Source organism: Hippopotamus amphibius, chromosome 17 (assembly GCF_030028045.1).
Source record: "Hippopotamus amphibius kiboko isolate mHipAmp2 chromosome 17, mHipAmp2.hap2, whole genome shotgun sequence".
NCBI lineage: Eukaryota > Metazoa > Chordata > Mammalia > Artiodactyla > Hippopotamidae > Hippopotamus > Hippopotamus amphibius.
Window position 1 is genome coordinate 28,270,733 of NC_080202.1, and position 19,771 is coordinate 28,290,503.

The following is a 19,771-nucleotide window of genomic DNA, read 5'->3' on the forward strand; positions in this document are numbered from 1 at the left end:
TCAGATTTCTCTAGCGATATCCTGTGCTTAGGGTGTGGGCTATTTGCAAAAGGGTTTATCTCAGTGTCTGCTCTACCATCACTTTTAGGTCTTCTTTTTGCACCATGCCTCAGTGAGTCTCTTCTATCCTTCTCCCAGCAATGTTCCATTATTACTTGTTACTTGTTACTTTACACTAGTTAGCCTTGTAGTGGTGGGGTAGGGGTATTCTTTGTATTTCTGATTAAGTCTCAATCATTTTTTAAAATATATTTATTTATTTGGTTGCAGCAGGTGGGCTTCTTACTTGCAGCTCCAGGGCTCCTTATTTGTGGCATGTGAACTCTTAGTTGCAGCATGTATGTGAGATCTAGTTCCCTGACCAGGGATTAAACCAGGGACCCCTGCATTGGGAGAACAGAGTCTTATCCACTGTACCACCAGGGAAATCCCAAGCCTCAGTCTTTCAGCAGGAACCATATGCCAGGGTCTCTGAGATGTGGTCTCCTCCTCTTCCAGCCATAGCCCATTCCCCATACTAGCCCTGCTTTTTCCTCAGGTGTGGGAGTTTTTCCTTTCTGTTCCTTTCCCCTAGCTATGGTAAATTTTCACCAATACCCTAAAGCATGTTTTTGTTCTTCCTCTTACAGAGTTAGGCTTTTGCTCTGCAGTGAGACTAGAGAGAAGGGCCTCAATAGGGTTCCATAACGCTCCTTCATTGGCTGTTCTTCCCTTCCCCCATATTTCTATCTTAAGGGACACTTTCACAGGACTCTCACCAATCTTTGCTGAGAGCATCCAGTGGAGTTCATGGGGAAAAACACAAGAAGTTGCAGAATCTCCCAGTTTTCGCAGTTTTCCAGTGGCTTTGCAATATCCCCTTGGTGTCCAGTTGTATCTTCCCTAGCTAACCAAGTGCTACTGAGACAGGAAGGAAGAGGGCAGGGCACAACCGTTAAAAGAATGACACAGTTGTTGAGAAAAACAGGACAAAAACTGGTTAGAACCCCAACTAGACCCAAGATGGTGGAAGATTTGACTTCCAGTAGACCTTGAGCCTCATTACATGCTCATTGTAATATATTAGCATATGCTAAATGACACACTCACCAGCATCATGACAGTTCCGAGGCTGACCATAAAAGGCTAAAAAAGTAGGCAGTGGCCCAATTCCTGGAAATCCCTTCCCTGCTTCTCCAAAATAGTTAGAATATTCCTCCCACTTGTTAGCATATGCAATTACCCAGCCCATAAAAACTAACCACCCCCACAACCCTGGGCTGCTCTAACTGTTTGAGAAAGTCCACATTCTGCTTATGGAATGTATATCTCTCTAAATAAACTTGCTTTCACTTTACTTTGGTTAATTCTTGAATTCTTTCCTGCACAAAGCCAAGGACTGTCACTTGGTGGTCCATCCCAGGGGATGTGTGTGTTCCAGAATGAGATATTTCCTTCTGCGTCACTAGCATACCTCTATCACAGCTAACATCTTTCTCTTCTTATATTTGGGGGCCAGCTGGTTGTCCTGCAACTTCAGTGCTCCTGTAGTGTCAAGAAAAGTCATGAAATTGTTTGTTTTTTAAATTGTAAGATTGAGTGACTTCTTTTCAGTTTTCTATACCCTCCAATAAAAAATAGGAAATCCAGTATTTTAATTCTTATCTATAAATTCATTCTTTGAGGTATAAAATAGTTCCTCCATTTGACAATTATGGAGATAGGTACAGAAAAGTCCTGTGTGCTGGTATACTGGTGGGGAGTGGGGGGATGTAAGGAGGCAGATGATGACTCAGAAGCTGGGTAGAAGCTTCCAGGTGTTTTGTGCCCAAATCCATGTAGGTCTACTCAGCTGAGGAGAGGTGATGAGGACGAGGATGATGATGATTAAGGATGATGATACCCAATAAGATACGGAGGTATGAAAATATGTCTGTTTTCTGCATGTTTTATTCTTCACTGCACTTTTGCCTTTCCCCTCTTTGGACAATGACATTCAACGCACAAGGACAGAATACAAATTTTAAAATTGTTGTATTTTTGGACTTTGAATTTTGAGTGAGGGACAAAGGATAAGAGAAAGATTTGGAGTAGGCAGAACTGATTTTGTCTGTTCCTGAAATGGCATAAAATTAGCCTGGGCTGTGGGAAGGGAAGCTGACTCAGAACTTGAGATGCAAGTATTCAGAGAAATGGGCCCTTGCCTTGCTTCCCTCATTCAAGATTCCAAAAGGACCTAGAGGTGCACAGGAACTCCAAGAGCCTTGGTGACTTCAGAACTTGTTCCTCCCTTTCTGGGTGGCATCTGGGAAAACAGTGAGCGCTAACACCACTCCCATCCCCACATCCCAGCAAGGCCCAGGAGAAGTAGAATAGAGATGTCACAGTGCCTCTGCATGCATTGGACTGAGGCATATTTCCAGAGTTCCATACACCCCAGTGAGAAACTAGAAGCAGTGAAACAATTTCCTGTGCTCCCTAGGGAACCACAGAGGCAGGCTCTTACATGAATTCAATGTATTTCCTTGGTTCAAAGTAGTTCAAGACAGAACTGAATTTCTCCTGGGTCCCCAAGGGTGGCAAGGAAGCTGAATGGGATGTGGTCTTATGGTTTGAAATAACATAGCAGTGACCTGCTTGGATTCATGACTAAGGGCCAGTCACCAATACAACCTTAGTGGATACAAGTGTAAACAGTTAATGACCAAGAACTAATAAGATATCCCCAAATACCATGCACCACACAAGTCCCTAGAAAGCAGATGTACCCTGAAGAAATAGGAGGTTGGATGTGGACTAAATTGACTTGATTTTCTTTTTTGTCAAGTGGTAGAATATGTACTCTTAAGAGAAATTGAGTCATATAAAAATACAGTTCTTGCCACAGATTCCATTGACCAAGTTTCTTACTTAAGATTTTAATGACATTATTTATTACACTTCAGCTATGTGCCAGGCATCTAGCTAAGCACATTATTTAATCCTCTCAACAGACCTAAGAGGTAGATCTTATTACCATCTGCATTTGAAGGACTTTGGCTTACTGAGGTTAAGTTAGTTGCCCAAGATTTCACAGCTAGTAAGTGTCAGGGCTGGAACTCAACAATCACAAAGCCCATATTCTTTTCCTTTTCTTTTTCTTTTTTCCCCATTTTTTTAAAAAAATTGAAGTATAGTTGACTTAAAATATTGTGTTATTTTCATGTGTACAGCCTAGTTGTTCAGTTATACATATACATATATATTTTTCCAATTCTTTTCCATTACAGATTATTTCAAGATATTGAATATAGTTCCCTGTGCTATACAGTAAATTCTTGCTATTATCTATTTTATATATAGTGGTGTGTATCTTTTAGTCCCATACTCGTAATTTATCCCTCCTCCACCCCCCACTTTTCCCTTTGGTAACCATAAGTTTTCTATGTCTGTTAGTCTGTTTCTGTTTTGTAAATAAGTTCATTTGTATTATTTTTTTAGATTCCACATATGTGATATCATATGATATTTTTCTTTCTCTGTCAGGCTTACTTTACTTAGTATAAGTCATATATATATGTGTGTATATATATATAATGGAATATTACTCAGCCATAAAAAAGAATAAAATATTTCCATTTGCAGCAACATGGATGGACCTAGAGATGATCATACTGAGTGAAGAAAGCCCATACTCTTAACCACGAGAACTTTAGAACTTAACTATTCAGGGTCAGAGATAGATTTTCTTTTATTTTCTTTCTGAGCTCAAGAGTATATAAATGTATTCCTTAAGATAGTCATATTCCCTTCTATAAAATTGCTCTAGATTCTCTGGTCTGCTTAGAAACAAAATCATCACTTCGAATAGTATTATTTTGGATAAAATTATTTTGTGTTATAAAAAATGCCTTACAGATGTTTATAATACTCACTATTCTCTGATATCACAGCTAAAAGGACTTCTTAGATAGTCTAGCTCAGAAGTTCTCTAGCCCAGCAGCAGCATCTGACAAATGGATAGAAATGCAAATTCTCAGGCCCATCTCCAGACCTACCGAGTCATAAATTCTGGAATTGAAACCCATCAATCTGTCTTAACAAGCCCTCTAGCTGATTCTGATGTACCATAATGTTTGAGAACCACAATTCTAGCTCAATATCATGCATATACCATTTGAGATATAGCGTGCACCAGAATCTATGTGTCAAGAGGTGAACTTGGAAAGATTTGTAGGGGCCTCTTTGGGGCTCCTGGGCTCAGTTTCAATGTGTGGGGTGGGTTTCCCTTACCAACAAGAGATTCTCAGGCCACCATCTGGGTGTCCTACAATTCAAAACATTCTGACACTACTTACCTGGAGATAGCATCAGATTCCACAGGTTAGGGGTTACTTCCTCCAAAACTGCTCCACCCACTGGCATCAGATGCCAGTCAAAAGTCCAGGTTGTCACCTGTATTTCTGACTCACTGATTATCAATCAGAAGTTCCCAAGATGCCATGCTTGGGTTTGATTTATTTGCTAGAGTGGCTCATTGAAATTAGAGAAGCATTTTACTTACTAGATTTATTATAAAAGGATATAACTCAGGGACAGTCAGATGGAAGAGCTGCATAGGGCAAGATACAGGGAAAGGGCCAGAGTTTTATGTTCTCTCCAAGTGTCACCTCTCCCCAAATCTCCATGTGTTCACCAACCTGGAAGCTCTATAAACTGTATCCTTTTTGGGTTTTTATGAAGAGTTCATTACATAGGCATGATTGATGATATTATTGTTCATTGGTAATCGATTCAGCCTCCAGCCCTTCTCCTGTCTCTGAAAATCAGGGGATTGTGACTGAAAGTTACAACCCTCTAATCACACCATTGGTTCTCCTGGCAACCAGCCTCCATCCTGAGGTGGGATCCAAAAGTGACTTCATTAATATAACAAAAGACACCTTCATCTTCTCAATACTCAGAAAATGCCAGGGGTTTTAGGAGCTCTTTGCCAGAAACTAGGATGAAGACCAAATACAGAGGGTCCCGATTTATGACTTTTCAACTTTAAGATGGTGTGAATCAAAAAGCATTTGGTAGAAATCATACTTCAAATTTTGAAATTTGAGTTTTTTCCAGGCCAGCAATACACAGAACAATACCTTCTCCTGAGGCTGAGCAGGGCAGCAGCCCTGTCACAGGATCATGACAGTAAACAACTGATACACCGATAACCATTCTGTTTTTCACTTTCAGTACAGTATTCAACAAATTACATGAGCTATTCAACACTTTATTATAAAATAGGCTTTGTGTTAGATGATTTTGCCCAACTATAGGCTAATGGAAGTGTTCTGAGCACATTTAAAGTAGTCTTGGCTAAGCTAGGATGTTTGGTAGATTAGGTAATGAAATGCATTCTTGACATGTTTTCAATGTGTCAGGATGGAACCCCCTTTGTAAACTGAGGAATATCTGTATATATTACTATAAATCACAATAATACAGAGCCAGATCAAGTTAGAAGACTTTAGCTTTAACATGTACATAAAGGAAGTGGAGGTGGGGGGCTTTATGCAGGGGAAGGCATCATTTGATTGGCATTTTATTCTTCATTAGATGTACTTATCCATTCATTCACCCACCAAATATTTACTGAGCACCTAAAGGTGTGAGGCTCTGAGCTACAAACCTGAGATAATCTTTCTATCAGTAAGGTTGGGTGAGTAAGAATGACAGCATCGGAGGCTAATAAGAAGGCTGTTGTTATAGGTCAGTGGAAGGTGACAAGAGCCTGAAGCGCATGGCAGTGGGGGAGTGGATTGACTAGGAGGTGCTTGGAATATTATATGCATTTCCTAAATCTTTTGTTTGTACCTAATTTGGTATGTGAATGTGGAATAAGACTAAAATGACCCCTAGACTCCCAATTTAGGCAAATGGGCAGTGTGTAGTGTTACCATTAGCTAGATCAGAATACTGAAGGAGAAACATACGGGCTGGTGAGGTGATCAAATATTACATGGTATGGGAGTCATCAACCCAGTTGCAATGGCATGATCTCTCATGGGTGCAAAAGGTAACCAAAGGCATTGAAAATATTTTTAATGGGTAGAAAACATTATCTTTACATTGAACTGAAATACTGACTTTTTGTAGCTTTTCTATTAACAGACCTTATGTTGATAAACAACTCAGAATCAATCTACTTTGGAAGGTCCCTGCCCCTGAATTCCCACAGAAATGTCTATAAATGAGTGTTTATATACCTAATCCTACTGACTTCTACTCTTATTTGTCTTCATTTCTGAGAGTCTGAAATTTGGCAGTGATTCTTCCCACCTTAATTGTTCCTTTCTCCATCTAGTTCTTGACAGTCTTAATGATTAAAAAGTGAACGCTTATGTGTATCAATAAAGCTTGCTCTTAAGGAACTCTAGAATCATCTTTTTGAGAAGTGAGATAGCACCCCCTTCTATAGGGATTTTGTAAACTTTTTAAAATCAGGCTTAAAATTAACAAAACCCTATGCTCAACCTCATTGAATTGTAGGCTATTTTCTCATCCTTTGGCTTTTTAACATATACTTCTCTTAGGTTTTTATTCACACCCAGAGGTCTGTGTCTCACTGACTCAGAAATATCATTATCACAACTTTTTCTTTCAAAGCAGCACAGTGCAGACCTCAAGGCACCAATTATCCTTCTATCCCTAACATTATTTTTAATGTACTCCTCATCCCTTGGCTAGAGTAAAATCAACAGTTAAAGGTCTGCCCTTCACTCTCTCTCAGATCTATGGGTTGTTCAAGTTTAAAGGTCAATTTTTGCTGCCTCATTTTGTTTTGGGGAAGCTACTGATACTATTGAATAGAACACCCATCTGAAAAACACCTATTTTTTATGCTTGTTCTTAAAACAAATGTTATTTTCTGAGATTAATATTGACACATACTCATAGGAGAAAATGTGCAAAACCAAGGTAAAGAAAAATATCAAGATTGCCCATAACCCCATCACAAAGAAAAACAACTACATTTTGTTGCATTTTCTTCACGAATTTCTTCTAAAGCTTATATTTTTACAGTTAAGACCAGGTACCTTTCTATTTCCTGCTTTTTATATGACACTGTATTTTTGCATGTCCATTAAAATTCTTTTTCAACATTATTTTTAGTAGCCAAAAAATATTCCAGCATCGGAATATGTCAAATTCCATCATAACAGTTCCTGGATTTCTGGTCAGTTAGTCAGTGTTTCAGGTTCACAAGTAATGCTGCAGCAAATAATCCTTCAATAATGTCTCCCCTTTGAATGGGAAGATACAGATTCCCAGGTATGGAATTTCTGATCTGGAGGAAATAAATTTTTTAAAACATGGAACAATTGTCCCTTTTTTCTATACATTTTTACTAAGTTGAGATCATGTTACACATATGTACCTCTTTTGCTTTATTTCATTTCACATTATACTTATTTTACTTACAAGTTCCCTAAATGTTGGACATTTCACTTTTGATGATATTTTAATGAAAATCTGTGAGCATAAATTTGATTACATCCTTATCATTTCCATAAGATAAAAATAATAGGGATAGAATAATTTAGTAAAAGGGTCTGAATATGAGAGAGAGAGAGAGAGTGAGTGAGAGAGAGAGAGGGTTTATTGCATTCTTGTCTTTAGTTTCTATAATCACTATAAAAAATAGGACTTTTTTTGTGAGTTTTTGGTGTATCCTTTCCCAATCTGATTTCATTTTTACTTTAAGATATGGTTCCTGGTTGTCAGAACACATAGAACATTCCTATTATTTTTGACAACTGTGTAGTTAACCCTTTATATGACTACACTATAGTTGATTTAACCACACATTTACAGGTTGACATTTATTTCTAGTTTTTGATATTTCAGGTATTGCTGCAATGATATCTGTAAATTTATTGTAGGTTATTTTTTTTTACATTCCTAGATATTTTTTTGTGGCTTGTTGTTATTTTGCATTGATTTGTAAGAGCTCTCAAATACACACACACACACACACTTGCCACTCTGTTCCTTGTTTTAAAAGAAGTATTTGTTTACAATATGTTTCACTGGATAAATATTTAAAATTTTATGCAGTCAAATCTGTCAGTTTTTCCATTTAAGGCTTTTAGTTTTGAATCATGCTTGGCAAAGATTTCCCCTTTTCAAGATTATGTAACTATTCTCCTGTACTTTATCCTAGCACGTTTATAGGTCTAATTTTATATGTATATATTTGGAACATATATTTATGCATACATAAAATAGAGATCTAACTTTATTTTCCTCCAAATGGTTAGCCAATTATCCCTACATAATTTATTGACTAATACATCCTTTCCTCACTGTTTACTAGATCTATATCTGCATATACACTTGTACTTTTTCTTGGGCTCTCTTTTCTTATCCACTAATCTATTTGTCTATTCTTCATACTTCTTTAAATCATACTTCATACTTCTTTACATCATATGACTGTAAGCTGTATAGACATTTAAAATCTGATTGGGCAAGTCTTGATGTTTAAATATTCTCTTTCAAAATGGTTTGCCTAGATCCATCAATTAATGCTAAAATTAGTAGGCAAAATTTAAGCAGAAATAGGACATTTGCACAGTCTCAAAGTATCTCCTCCAAAATATTTAGTAATTACACAATGCAAATAATAAATTTATAGGGGAGAATTCTGGCAGATAGCACTTACCCGAGTGATCAAAATTCACATCACCAATAACACATGTCACCATCACATACCCCAATATGACACACAGAGGAGGGCAAATCACCTCTGAAGCATCCTTCCTGTTAATGAATAACCTCAATCTAATCATGGAAATCATCGGACAAACCCAAATTATGGAACATTCTAGAGAATAACTAACCAGTAGTCTACAAAATTGTCAAGGTCACAAAGGATAGAGAAAGACGGAGGAACTGTCATATATTAAAAGAAACTAAAGACACATGACAACTAATGCAACGTGGGATCCCGAAGCAGCAAAAATATGTTAGTGGAAAAACTGGTGCAATCTGAATACATTCTGAAAATTTAGTTAATAATATTATAGCAAGGTTAATTTCTTAGTTTTGGTAACTCTTCTATGGCTATATAAGATGTTAATATAAGAGAAAACTGGATGATGAAGGCTATAAAGGAAAAATGTCACTATATTTGCAACTCTTTTGTGAGGTTACAATATCTCAAAATGAAAAAAAAAAATTAGGTTCTTGCGTATTTTAATGTATGTTTTCTTTCCAGTGAAATTTTACTATCCTTTGTCAAGCTACCTTACCACTAACACGAAGTAAATTGTACGGCCTTGACATTCTCACTGTGATTGTGCTGAATGTGTATGCTAATTTAGGAATATTTGGCATCTTTACAGTGTTTAAGTGTCTATTCTGAAGAACCATACTTGGCTTTTTTTATTCAGATTTTATTTTATGTTCTTCAGTTGAAGTTTCATCTTTTTTTTTTTTTTTTCTCAAGCACTTTATTGGAAAGTAATTGCTTTACACGCTTGTACCAGCTTTTGAGGTACACCAAAGTGAATCAGCTGTATTTATACATATATCACCATATCCCCTCCCTCCTGTGACTCCCTCCTGCCCTCCCTGTCCTGGCCCTCTAAGGCATCATCCATCATCCAGTTGATCTCCCTTTGTCATACAGCAACTTCCCACTAGCTAGCTATTTTACAGTTGGTAGTGTATATATGTCTATGCTACTCTCTCATTTTGTTACAGTTTTCCCTTCGCCTCCTGCCCCCTCCAACCCCATGTCCTCCAGTCCATTCTCTGTATCTGCATCCTTATTCTTGCCCAGTTACTGGGTTCATCAATACCATTTTTTTTTTTTTTTTTTTTTTTTAGATTCCGTACATATGAGTTAGCATGCAATATTTGTTTTTCTCTTTCTGGCTTACTTCAATCTGTATGACAGACTCTAGGTCTATCCACCTCATTACATAAAGCTCCATTTCATTCCTTTTTATGGTTGAGTAATATTCCATTGTATATATGTGCCACATCTTCTTTATCCATTCATCTGTTGATGGGCATTTAGGTTGCTTCCATGTGGTGGCTATTGTAAATAGTACTGCAGTGAACATTATGGTACATGTTTCTTTTGGGATTATGGTTTTCTCTGGGTATATGCCCAGGAGTGGGATTATTGGATCACATAGTAGTTCCATTTTTAGTTTTTTAAGAAACCTCCAAACTGTTTTCCATAGTGGCTGTACCAACTTACAGTCCCACCAACAGTGCAGGAGAGTTCCCTTTTCTCCACATCCTCTCCAACATTTGTTGTTTCTAGAGGTTTTGATGATTGCCATTCTGACTGGTGTGAGGTGATACCACACTGTGGCTTCGACTTGCATTTCTCTGATGATTAGTGATGTTGAGCATCTTTTCATGTGTTTGTTGGCCATCTGTATGTCTTCTTTGGGGATATGTCTATTTAGGACTTCCACCCATTTGTGGATTGGGTTATTTGCTTTTATGGTATTCAGATGCTTGAGCTGCTTGTATATTTTGGAGATTACTCCTTTGTCCATTGCTTCGTTGGCAAGTATTTTCTCCCATTCTGAGGGTTGTCTTCTTGTCTTGTTTATGGTTTCTGTTGCTGTGCAAAAGCTTTTAAGTCTCTTTAGGTCCCATTTGTTTATTCTTGATTTTATTTTCTTTATTCTAGGAGGTGGGTCCAAAAGGATCTTGCTTTGATGGATGTCATAGGGTGTTCTGCCTATTTTCCTCTAAGAGTTTTACAGTGTCTGGCCTTAAATTTAGGTCTTTAATCTATTTTGAGTTTATCTTTGTGCATGGTGTTAGGAAGTGTTCTAATTTCATTCTTTTACATGTAGCTGTCCAATTTTCCCAGAACCACTTATTAAAGAGGCTGCCTTTTTTCTATTGCATATTCTTGCCTCCTTTGTCAAAGATAAGGTGCCCATATGTGCTTGGATTTACCTCTGAGTTCTCTATTCTGTTCCATTGATCTTCCTTTCTATTTTTGTGCCAGTACCATACTGTCTTGATCACTGTGGCCTTGTAGTATAGTTTGAAGTCAGGAAGCCTAATTCCACCAACTCCATCTTTCCTTCTCAAGATTGCTTTGGCTATTTGGGGTCTTTTGTGTTTCCATACAAATCATAAGATTTCTTGTTCCAGTTCTGTGAAAAATGCCATTGGTAATTTGATAGGGATTGCATTAAATCTGTAAATTGCTTTGGGTAGTATAGTCATTTTCACAATGTTGATTCTTCCAACCCAAGAACATGGTATATCTCTCCATGTGTTTGTGTTGTCTTTGATTTCTTTCATCAGTGTCTTATAGTTTTCTGCATACAGGTCTTTTGTCTCCTTAGGCAGGTTTATTCCTAGGTATTTTATTCTTTTTGTTGAAATGGTAAATGGAAGAGTTTCCTTAATTTCTCTTTCTGCTCTTTCATTGTTAGTGTATAGGAATACAAGAGATTTCTGTGCATTAATTTTGTATCTTGCTACTTTACTAAATTCATTGATTAGTGCTAGCAGTTATCTGGTAGAGTCTTTAGGGTTTTCTATGTACAATATCATGTCATCGCAAAAAGTGACAATTTTACTTCTTCTTGTCCAATTTGGATTCCTTTTATTTCATTTTCTTTTCTGCTTGCTGTGGCTAAAACTTCCAAAACTATGTTGAATAATAATGGTGAGCATGGGCACCCTTACCTTGTTCTTAGATGGAATGCTTTCAGTTTTTCACCATTTAGAACAATGTTGGCTTTTGGTTTGTCATATATGGCTTTTATTATGTTGAGGTAATTTCCTTCTATGCCCATTTTATGGAGAGTTTTTATCATAAATGGATGCTGAATTTTGTCAAAAGCTTTTTCCTCAGCAATTGAGATTATCATACAGTTTTTATCCTTCAATTTGTTGATATGATGTATCACATTGATTGATTTGCATGTATTGAAGAATCCTTGCATCCCAGGGGTAAACCTCACTTGATCATGGTGTTTGATCTTTGTAGTGTGCTGTTGGATTCTGTTAGGTAGTATTTTGTTGAGGATTTTTGCATCTATATTCATTAGTGATATTGGCCTACAATATTCTTTTTTTGTGACATCTTTGCCTGGTTTTGGTATCAGTGTGATGGTGGCCTTGTAGAATGAGCTTGGGGGTGTTCCTCATTCTGTTATATTTTGGAAGAGTTTGAGAAGGAAAGCTCTTTTCAAAATGTTTGATAGAATTCACCTGTGAATCCATCTGGACCTGGGCTTTTGTTTGATGGGAGATTTTTAATCACAGTCTCAAATTCTGTACTTGTGATTGGCCTGTTCATATTTTCTATTTCTTCCTGGGTCAGTCTTGGAAGAGTGTACTTTTTTAAGAATGTATCCACTTCTTCCAGTTTATCCAATTTATTGGCCTATAGTTGCTTTTGGTAGTCTGTCATCATCTTATGGATTTCTGTGCTGTCGATTGTTACTTCTCCTTTTCCATTTCTAATTCTGTTGATTTGTGTCTTCGCCCTTTTTTTCCTGATGAGTCTGGCTAATGGTTTATCAACTTTGTTTATCTTTTCAAAGAAACAGCTTTTAGTTTTACTGATCTTTTCTATTGTTTCCTTCATTTCTTTTTCACTTATTTCTGCTCTGATCTTTATGATTTCTCTCCTTCTGCTCACTTTGGGGTTTCTTTGTTCTTCTTTCTCTAACTGTTTTAGGTGTAATGGTATAAGATTAGGCTATTTATTAGATATTTTTCTTCTTTCTTGACGTAGGACTGTATTGCTATAAACTTCCCTCTTAGAACAGCTTTTGCTGCATCCCGTAGGTTTTGGGTTGTTGTGTTTTCATTTTCATTTGTTTCTGGATATTTTTGGATATCCTCTATGATTTCTTTAGTGATTTCTTTATTGTTTAGCCTCCATGTGTTTGTATTTTTTACAGATTTTTTTCCTGTAATATATATCTAGTCTTATGGCGTTGTGGCCAGAAAAGATGCTTGATACAATTGCAATTTTCTTGAATTTACTCAGGCTTGATTTGTGACCCAAGATGTGATCTATCCTGGAAAATGTTCCATGTACACTTGAGAAGAAAGTGTATTCTGTCATTTTTGGATGGAATGTCCTATAAATATCAATTAAGTCAAGATGGTCTAATATGTCATTTAAAGCTTATGTTTCCTTATTTATTTTCTGGATGATCTGTCCATTGATGTAAGTGGGGTGTTCAAGTCTCCTACTATTATTGTGTTACTGTTGATTTCCCATTTTATGGCTATTAGCATTTGCCTTATGTATTGAGGTGTTCCTATGTTGGGGGCATAGATATTTACCATTGTGATATGTTCTTCTTGGATGGATCCCTTGATCATTATATAGTGTCCTTCCTTGTCTCTTTAAAGTCTAATGTGTCTGATATGAGTATTGCTACTCTAGCTTTCCTTTGACTTCCATTTGCATGGAATATCTTTTTCCATCCCTTTACTTTCAGTCTATATGTGTCCCTTGGTCTGAAGTGGGTTTCTTGTAGGCAACATATAGAAAGGTCTTGTTTTTGTATCCATTCAGCCAGTCTGTGTCTTTTGGTTGGAGCATTTAATCCATTTACATTTAAGGTGATTATTGATATGTATGTTCCTATTACCATTTTCTTAATTGTTTTAGGTTTGTTTTTGTAGGTCTTTCCCTTCTTTTGTGTTTCCTACTTAGAAAAGTTCCTTAAGCAATTGTTGTAAGGCTGGTTTGGTGGTGCTGAATTCTCTTAACATTTGCTTGTCTGTAAAGCTTCTGATTTCTCCATTGAATCTGAATGAGATTCTTGCTGGGTAGAGGATTCTTGGCTGTAGGTTTTTCTCTTTCAGGACTTTCAGTATATCCTGCCATTCCCTTCTGGCCTGCAGAGTTTCTGCAGAAAGATCAGCTTTTATCCTTATGGGTTTTCCCTTATATGTTATTTGTTGCTTTTCTCTTGCTGCTTTTAATATTTTATCTTTGTGTTTACTTTTCATTAGTTTGATTAATATGTGCTTCGGTGTATTTCTCCTTGGGTTTATTCTGTATGGGACTCTCTGTGCTTCTTGGACTTGATTAATTATTTCCTTTCCCATGTTGGGGAAGTTTTCCACTATAATCTCTTCAAATATTTTTTCAGACCCTTTCTTTTCTTCTTCTTCTTCTGGGATGCCTATGATTCAAATGTTGGTGCACTTAATGTTGTCACCAAGGTCTCTGAGACTGTCTTCCATTCTTTTTATTCTTTTTTCTCTTTCCTGCTCTGTGGCAGTTATTTCCCCCATTCTATCTTCCAACTCACTTGTTTGTTCTTCTGCCTCAGTTATTCTGCTGTTTATACCATCTAGAGGATTTTTAATTTTGGTTTTTTTGTTTTCCATTACTGTTTGTTTGCTCTTCAGTTGTTCTGGTTCCTTATTAATTGTTTCTTGTATTTTCCCTATTTTGTTATTGAGATTTTGGATCATCTTTACTATCATTACTCTGAATTCTTTTTCAGGAAATTTTGCTATTTCCTCTTCATTTATTTGGTCTTGTGGGTTTTTTCCTACTCCTTTGCCTGCATAGTGTTTCTTTATTTTCTCATTCTGTCTAATTTATAGGATTTGCTGTCTCCTTTCCCTATGGTGCCTAATAGTAATTCCTCTTGTTTCTGTCCTCTGCCTTCTGTGGTGGGGTTTGTCCAGTGTCTTGAGTAGGCTTCCTGGTTGGGGGGGGGGTCTGGTGTCTGCTTTCCTGTGTGCAGCTCTGTGTCTTTTCTCTCTGAGGAACAGGACCATGTCAGGTGGTGTGTTTTAGGGTATCTGTGAGGTTAATATGGCTTTAGGTAGTCTGTGAGCTGATGGGTGGGTTTGTGTTCCTGTCTTGTTTGTAGTTTGGTGTGAGGTGTCCAGTAGTGGAAGTTGCAGACAGTCAGACGAAGTCAGGTCTTAGACTCTGATACAGGGCTCTGTGAGAGTTCTCTGCAGTTAATCTTCTCTGTGTCTGAGGACTCCCTAGTAGTCTAGCATCCTGGATTCAGTGTTCCCTCCACAGAGCCGCCTACTTGACTTCTGATGGAGTAGTCCAGACTTCAGAGGTTGCTTGTCCTGGCAATAAAGGGGTTGAAAGAAGACAGTCCAAGCCCCAGACTAATGGCAGAGTGTTGAGTCAAACAAATACTAAGTCAAGGAAACACATACATGTATAAGACACACAAATACTGAATCCAATAGGACATAAGGCACTAGAAAGACCTGGCAGAAGAACCCCAGTATGCCATCAGACAATCAAAGAGAAAACCAACAGAAATTCAAAACCAAAAAAAAAAAAAAAAAAAAAAAAGCAAAAGAACAAAACACACAAACACACACACACAAATCCAGGGAGTTTTGTTTTTGTTTTTTTTTTAATTAATTTATTTATTTATTTTTTGGGGGGGTACACCAGGTTCAATCATCCGTTTTTATACACATATCCCCATCTTCCCTCCCTTCCTTGACTCCCCCCCCAAGCCCCCCCCCACCCTCCCCGCCCCAGTCCTCAAAGGCATCTTCCATCCTCGAGTTGGACTCCCTTTGTTATACAACAACTTCCCACTGACTATTTTACAGTTGGTAGTATATATATGTCTGTGTTACTCTCTCGCTTCGTCTCAGTTTCCCCTTCACCCCCCGCCCCCTCCCATACCTCGAGTTCTCCAGTCCATTCTCTGTATCTGCATCCTTGTCCAGGGAGATTTTGAAAGCTAGGATCAAATATAATAAAGAGTGAGAGTAGCACCAGACAGACTGAAGATTCTCAGAATGAAATCAGACAATTATACTCGGACTAAGGTAAAGACAAAACCTAATAATAAAAACCAAAGCAGTGTGTCATCTGGAGAATAAAGCAAGGAAACAGAGCTGAGTGATAATATTGGTTATAAGTATATTAAGATAAAAGAAACTAAAAATGGATAGAAGACAGGGCAACAGCAGAGCATAGTGTGACTGGAAACATGAAAAGAAAAAGAAAAGAGAGAAAAAAATAGAAATGTATAAAAGATAGAGAAGGAAAGAGGATGGAAGAGATAAAGTTAGCACTACAAAAAACTTAGAAATAGAAATATGTAAAAAGTTTAAAAATAAAAATAGAAGAAAAAATAAAATAAAATAATAAAAAATATGTTATAATACATGTAGATCACTTAGGACTAAGATCATAATTAATTAAAAAAAAATAAAAACCACACACACACAAACAGATATCCAGGGAAATTTTGAAAGCTAAGATCAAATATAATAAAGAGCGAGAGTACAATCAGACAGACTGAAGATTACTAAAACAAAATCAAACAATTTTAATCAGAACTAAGATAAAGACCAAACCTAATAGTAAAAACCAAAGCAGTGTGTCATCTGGAGAATAAAGTAAGGAAACAGAGCTGATTGATAATATTGGGTATAAATAAATTAAGATAAAAGAAACTAAAAAAGGATAGAAGATGGAGCAACAGAAGAGTGTAGTGTGACTGGAAATATGAAAAGAAAAAGAAAGAAACAGAAATGTGTAAAAGATAGAGATGAAAAGAAGGTAGGAAAGATACAGTCAGCTCTACAGAAAACTTAGCTGGAAATAGAAATATATAAAAATCTTAAAAATAAAAATAGAATAAAAAATGTTTTAAAATACGTAGATCCCTTAGGGCTAAGATAGTAATTAATAAAACAAAAACAAAAACTAGAACTGACCCCAGAATGGACCAGATCAATAGAATTAATAATAATATTTCTGTTTCCTTGGGGTCTCAGCTGTAAGTGTCCTTCTACCCACCTTGTGCTTTTTGTATTACTTGTCAAGCAGCAGAGCTTCCTTTATTGTTTGTCTGTAAGTGCCGGTGTATGGGGAAAGAGAGGGTACAATAGTGGCTCCTTCCCCTGGAAGTGAGTGAGCAGTGGCCCCCTGCCTGGGTCACAGCACCTTGGGTGGCTCAGGCTGAGAGAGCAACTCCAACCACGGCTCCTCCCCCCTGCTATGACTCCGCCTGGGCGCCCTGCCTGGGTCACAGTGGCTCAGTCAGCCATGGTGGTGCCTGTTGCAGAGGGACACTGGCAGCTCAGGTGTAAACAGAATGTCTCCAGAGCTGGGCCACTCTGTGGCTCTCAGCTGCAGGCACTCTAGGCCAGCCCCACCCTGGGGACTTTGTTATCCCTAAGTGTGTTAGCCAGGCCCAGAGGGGTCCTTCCTTTGTCTGTTGCAGGTGCTGAGAGAGAGGCTACACCTGTGGCTCCTTCCCCTGCTTGTGAGTCAGCAGTATTGAGCCACTGCCATGGCCACCCAGCTTTCCGCGGTAGGCTCTCTCCACTGCAGATTTCTTCCCTCCTGTCCTCTCAGTCCATCTCCCCACTGCCAACAGTGTTTCTCACCCTGAACCAGTTCTCCGGTTCCCAAGTTCCAGCTCCCAGAACAGCTGCTGTTCATCTGTGAACAAATGTCTCAGTCCAGACACACTGAGCCATGGTGCAGACCCTCCATCTGTTTCTCATTCTTTCCCATCTGCCACAGCTCAGCCACTTCACCGTCTTTGAACAGCCCCAAATGCCTCCCTTCTGACCCAGGGAAATTCCCCATTAGAGAAGGGGTTTCCCTGTCAGATAAGGGACATTTCCCCGAATTCAGCAATCTCCCCTCTGTTTCAGATCCTTCTGCCCAAGGGTGTGGGACCTGTCCCTTTCCTTTCTTCTCCTCCTCTTTCTCCTTTTTATTTCCCTCTGCCCTACCCAGTTATGTCGGGATCTTTGCAGTCCTTTCTGGTGTCTGAGGTCATTTGCTGGTGTTCAGCTGATTCTCTGTGGGAATTATTGCATCTTTTGGTGTATTCCTGATACATCTGTGGAGAGGGATGCATTCCACATCCTTCTACTTCGCTGCCATCTTTCCCCAGCCCCAAAGTTTCATCTTCATAAAACTATTGTATGCTTGTTTTTAATTTATTTAGATGTTTTGCTATAATTTTGACTAAGTTGAATAACAGTGGAAAGTGTAGGTGTTTCTGTGTTATTTCTGACTTTAATGAGAATTCTTACAGCTTAAAACCACTAAATAAGTTTATTATTCATTTCTGATAATGAAACATTATCTTCTGTAAGAGTTTCTTTCTATTTACCTAGAGTTTTAACAGGAATTAATACCAAATTTTATTTTAAAAATTCCACTGCTATTGGATAGGATCACAGTATTTATTTTTCTCTTTATTTTCTTAATCTAACAAAGCATGGGACCAGCTTTTCTTTCTTTCTTTCTTTTTCTTTTTCTTTTTCTTTTTCAGTGTACTGTTCTTTTCACATTTTCTTTAGGACCTAGGGAACTTTTTGTTTATATGTAATAGATATGTATTAGTGCTTGATTTTAAAAACTTGCTCTTGAATAAAATTGTTTTTTGAGGACAGGAATAATATTCAGCAAATAGACTCTAGATAAATATTTTGTTAAATACTGAAGAGTCTCCCAGTTTGTTCTGGACATGGGAATTGGGGATATTTGCTAGATTATGAGTGGATATTGGTTCCAGAGACTGCCTCACTTTCCAAAACAAAATCTTCAAATTTTTAGGAATTCTCAAACTCAGACCATAAAATAAATTTTGTCTTGTCAATGTGTTACATGGCCATATGGTGTTTTGAAAATGTTTGATTTAACTGATAACATTTAAAAATAAGAAGATTTTACAAATAAATCTAGATCTCTAGTTTCTCTTGAAAAATCATGCATGTGGAATATAGAATTACTGGACTCATTACTCAAGAAATTGTAGTCCAGCTGAAAAATCTAAGTGTCATGCACAGGGACACTTAGTCATACCTGACCATTGTAAAGATTTGCAGAAGAGAGAGATTATCCCATATAGTGGAGGTGAGACAAAATTTCTGGAGAAGATCAAATTATGTAACCAACAGTGGGCATGAATAGAACCTCATGAATACACAACTTGGCCATATGGCTGAAAAAAGTAACACATCCTACATGAGCTAAAATTAAGACATTTGCTGATTTATAAAATTTGTGATTAAATAGCCTTTAATGTATCAAATAGTAGTGGAATGCTTAAGAGAGTCAATTTGGATTTTAAATATTTTTGAGCCACAGGATATCCAACTGGTTGACTCCTGTTCTCATGCAGTTGTACCAATAAAGGCATACAAGACTAGAAAGGCATACAAGACTAGAAAGGCATACAAGACAGGAAAGAGCTTTTGAGGTCACTTTATTCTAATTCCTTCTCATTTTACAGATGAGGAAACTCAGAGTCAGACTGGTGGAGTGACTTAAGTTCACACAGTTTGTTTGTGATAGAATAAAGCTAGTGATTTTATTGCTAACCATTCATTATCCATTCCAATGACATCATCACTGCTGTACAATGGGGGTGAAGTAAGTAGATTCCTAAGGTCCCTTCCATTCTAAGATGTGGAAGGATAAAACCAACCAAAATTGCTAGCTTAAGCCTTCATTAAAATCTTTGATGTAAGAACAACTCGAGATGACTGTTCCACAGAATGCCAGTGGTTTAAAGAGGTTATCAAGAAATCAGGGAAGGTCAGTGAGTGTTCATTTTTGTTCCAAGAGTTTTTCACTGAGAACATGAGATTGTCTTAATCTTGGGACAAGACATAGGGATAGCAAGACTAGGGCTGAAGGTTAGTAGTTTTTGTGGGTCAGTTTGGGTTTACTGAACAGAGAGCTAGGTAGAAATGTTCAGTCCTTCCGTATTTTTTACAGTGATAAGAAGCACTCAGGACTGTGTTATATTATGTACTTATTTATGTATCTTCTCTC